Source organism: Elephantulus edwardii, unplaced genomic scaffold (genome assembly GCF_000299155.1).
Source record: "Elephantulus edwardii isolate Elephantulus edwardi_28Jun2011 unplaced genomic scaffold, EleEdw1.0 scaffold00044, whole genome shotgun sequence".
NCBI classification, from domain to species: Eukaryota; Metazoa; Chordata; class Mammalia; order Macroscelidea; family Macroscelididae; genus Elephantulus; species Elephantulus edwardii.
Genome location: NW_006399794.1, coordinates 11,486,092 through 11,491,009, shown reverse-complemented (window position 1 = coordinate 11,491,009; position 4,918 = coordinate 11,486,092).

The following is a 4,918-nucleotide window of genomic DNA, read 5'->3' as shown; positions in this document are numbered from 1 at the left end:
CTTGTTTTACTTGATATCCATAGAACACCTTCCCAAAGGTTAGCTGGTTTGAACCAATCAAGTATTATATGGGGGAAAAGGACCTAGTAATTGTGGTTGTTTTTTTTTTTTTTTAAATTTAGGTTGTTTATTTTGTTTTTGCTGCTACGCTGGAGGAGGCCAAAGTCCCTCTGCTCCAGTGTTTGGCAGAACTGATGTTAGAAGAAGAGACAATCCTTCCAGGCTGCCCAGATAATCAAGAGTTTTGACCGAACCTTTGAGCGCACACCAAGATAGTGTAGAGCCAGATGAAAAACACAGACTATGGTGTTGAAACGGGTTGATAAGGAATTCAGTGATTTGGCTCTCAATGCTCCAGCACAATGTTCTGCAGGCCCAGGTGGAGATGATATGTTTCATTGGCAGGACACAATTATGGGACCTAATGAAAGCCCAAAGCAAAGTGGAGTATTCTCTTGGATAATTCATTTTCTTACAGAATACCACTTCAAACCACTTAAGGTTGTATTTACAACAAGAATTTAACATTAAAGGCGGCATTTGTCTCAATATACTAAGATCACAGTTTTCTTCCGCTTTAACTATTTCTAAAGTTCTTTTATCCATTTGTTTACTGCTGTGCTAGCTGAACCCAGATGACCCCCTTATGCCAGAGATTACACGGATCTATAATACAGATGGAGATAAATACAAAAAGTTTCTTGGGAATCCACACAGAAGTATGCCATGTGAGGCTACCTTAAAGTCAGAATAACCTGCATTACAGCTTGTGTAAACATTAAATTAATGTCCCCTTTTTATTTTATTATCCAGCTGCTCCCCTATCAGACCTCATTTTTTTTATTTTATTTTATCTTTGCCTCCCTCTATTCATCTATTTTATGTTTACCTCCCTCCATTCATCTGAGAAGACTTAAGTTCTTCCAGGTTTGGACAATAACTGGTTTTAGAAACTGTAAAGTAGTTAAAAGAGAACATGTTGTTTCCCAAGATTCAGAGTTGTTTGTTTTTGGTTTTTTTTGTTGGGCTTTTTCTTGTTTGTTTGTTTGTTAGTTTTTAAAAGAAGAGAAAAATAAGCATGTGTACTATGTGGCCAATGTCTTCACTCTAACTTGGTCGTGAGACTAAAATCATTCCTCACTACTCTAACAAGTTGAAGAAATTATCTGAGGGGAAGGGAGGTGATGCAAAGTTGTCACATCACAACATTTTTTAGACAAAAATTAGCGTTGACTCACATAAGCTCAGGTGCACATCACTGATTCTAAATGATATGCCTGCTACTTCAGGATAAGGACAGAACTCCCTGTTGGATTATCCATCCAGAACATGGTTCAGAAACAGGCACCTCTGGGCCTTCCTATTCTTCAACAATATGACCTTAGAGAGTTCCATGTAGAAGCTCCTCCTTGTAAACATTATTTAAAGAAGAAATCTTTCAATCTCCATTTGAGTAGAGATAAAAATACTGAAACTAAGGCAGGCTTAAGATACCTAATGGTACATAGGTTGGTGACCCTGTCACATCTTCTTCTAGTTCACAGCCAACATGATAAAGTAGAAAAAAAGAGAGGATCTGAAAATAGGTTTATGAAATTTCATAAAGGAGCAGAAAGGTTGGTTGGATTGAATATTTTTATTGCATATTTTTGTGGCTACATATAAATGTATAAAGAGATATACATTAGTTAATTACATTTATATGCAAAATATTCTTTTCTATTCAATCACCAAAACATAACTCATAATTCCTGTGTACTTTTTTATCTTTTCAATTACTATACTATCAGATTTGCTAAACCAGAAAGATTTGTTAATAACTTTTATTAGAATGAAGAAGAAAATACACAAAAGAAAATAAACTAAACGGGTAATCTCAAATCTTAGTCTAGAACTATCACAAATAAATTATTGTTGGTGTTAGATTTTACAGAAGGAATTGTTAGTAGGAAGACACAGAAATATCAGAAACTAGAGAACAGAGGATTTGAGAACATGTTTACCATATAAGACTATGTTATAAAGAACAGAGATTCTTTTCAATGAGAATTACATACTTATTAATATTAATTAATTCTCTTACTTGTAGAGACTTCATTTGAGAGAGTAAAGAAGATCCATTTGATTTGGGTGCTGTATCCTTTATGCAAGAACATTATCAGGTCTTTTTTTCCCACAGAAACATTGGGTTAATTGAAACCACCAATCTTTTGGTCAGCAGCTGAGTAATGTTGGTCCATAATATTATTTCAAGTACAACTTATCTAAAGTAATTGTGGAAACAGTTAGCTTATTTCTGAGCACTAGTTTATGTAGTGTAGATCAAGATTAAGCTCATTCTCAGAAAAAGTATGATATTATTTAAATGGTTTACAGCAGGGCATGGGCTCTGGAAAGATCTTATTAACTCTTTAAAAAGTTACAAGGCTAATAAAAGACCTTGTAAAAGATATTTTTTAGAATTAATTATTTTGAGTTTTAGTTCTTCATGCATAAATATCATGTGTCTGAAATATTATTTCCAGTAATATAAATAATTCCTTCATTTCTTATCTTAAATGTCTGAAGTAGAAAATAAACCATATATCGTCTTCACTCATCATCACCATTATATAAGATTTCAGTATAAATCTTATTATTCTATAATAATTAGTATACAAGTAACATGTTTTTATTTAAAAAAATATAAAATGTTTCTATTTTATTATTTAATAGAATGATTGTTGTTGCTATTATGTACCATTGAATCGACTATGAACAATAGATCGGAACCTGGCCCTATTTTGTGCCATTTTCACCATCTCTGATATACTTAAGCCCATTGTTACAGTCACTGTGGCAATACTTTTTTTGGTCTTTCTCTCCTCCATCTTATCTCCACCTTTCTAAGTATGATGACATTTTTCAAAGTCTGATCCCTCCTAACAACATGTCCAAAGTTTAAGGAGTTCTCTGGTTGCACTTTGTCCAAGACAGACTTTTTCATTCTTTTGTCAGTCCACAAGAGAATTAGGATTCTTTGTCAACACCCAAGTCAAAGGCATATATTCTTCTGTCATTCCTAGTCATTGTCCAAATTTCAGATGTACAGCAGCTAATTGAAAGGCACATACTTTGGAACAGGAACTCCATAAACAAACTTAACCACTGGAGGGTCAGCTATGGGTTGGTTCCAACTTGACTGCAATGAGTTTGGTGTCGCTTTATTTTGTTTTCAGTCTGTATGCTGAATAAATAATTTGAGAATGATTTTGTAACTATATTAAGAAGGAAATGGGATCAAGATTGGAGGAAGGATAATCTATTATCTGCATTATGCAGATGACACGTTTCTTGAAGAAAGTAAAAACAAAAACAACAACAAACCCACCTTGAAATGCTTACTCAACAAGATCAAAGTCTAAAGCTTTCAATATGGACTACATATCAACATCTTAACAAAATAAAGATACTTATTACAGGACCAATTTGGCAATATCATGAGAGATGGAGAAGTTATTGAAGTGTCATCAATTTCATTTTACTTGGGTCTATAATCCACAGCAATCAAGAAATCAAGACATGTTACACTGGGAAAATATGCTGTTAAGGACTTACCTCTCCAAAATGCTAAAGAAAAATGATGTCAGTTTAAAGAGAAAGGCATATCTAAAGTGTGTCATGGTACTTTCACTTGCTTCCTTTGCATCTTAAAGTTGGACAATGAATGAGAAGATCAGAAGAATAATCGATGCCTTTGAATTGTGGTGTTGGCAAAAAGTATTGACTATACCATGGACTACCAATAGAACAAATAAATCTGTTTTGAAGAAAGTGTAACTAGAATGTCCTTTGGAGGTCATGCCTATGTAATGCCATCTCACATACTTTGGGAATGTTGTCATGTAGGATGAGTCCATGGAAAAAGACATGTTACTGGGAAACTTGGAAGGTCAGCAAAAAAGAGGAAGACTCTCAAAGGCTGATACAGTGACTGCAACAATGACTGCAACAACAGAGCAATATTCAGTTCCTATTGTTCATAGGATCACTCTGAGTTATAGACAACTTAATGGTACTTAAAAATACAAATGCTTTGCCAAACATGGTGCCTTTCTCCAGGGACCAGTCACTTTTTATAACAGGTCCAGAGTACATGACCAGTCTCATATCCTTATTTTAAGGAGCATTTTGATTATTATACTTTTTCCAAGAGAGATATGTTCCTCTTTCTGGTTGTTAAATGATATATCTAATGTTCTATATTGTCACTATTTCTTCCTGTTTCTCTGAGTTTAAAAAATATTTATTTCCTCTCTTCTCTTACTCTGTTGTCTCTGAGTCCAACCATTTTACTTTTCTTATATGTCTTTGTAATTCAGTTCGTCATTCTAGCATATATCTGTGAGAATTTGATATCTGTTTTCACGTGGAAAATGCCAGAGAAGTATCATTCAATTATACCAACTCTGCATTTATTTTAGCATTTATGCAAGGTAAAGGAATTATTACAACTGTGCTTTCATCACTCACTCATTAATGTAAAATTAAAACTATTTGATAACTGACTCTCCAATGGGTTTCAGAAGTTGTAAATTGCACAGGAAGACATTAGTCATCCATCTCCTATAGAACCTGTGGTGGATTTGAACCACCAGAGAAGTTAGATCTTTTCAGATTAAGCAAACAGAGCCCCCTACATAAATGTGTGACCTGTGTTGGCCTAGTGGCAAGAAGCTTCACTGCAATTCCATAGGCGTACAGTTTGAGGCCATCAGTTGCTCTACGGGAGAAGGATGATCACTCTCTTCTCCTGCAAATAAACAGCTTCTGAAAACCCACTGGAGGGCCAGCTATGGGTTGGTTCCAAGTCTACAGTACACTACTACAATAACACATGTATGTGTAGAGAAGTAGAAAGATTGTCTTTACTGTTTGA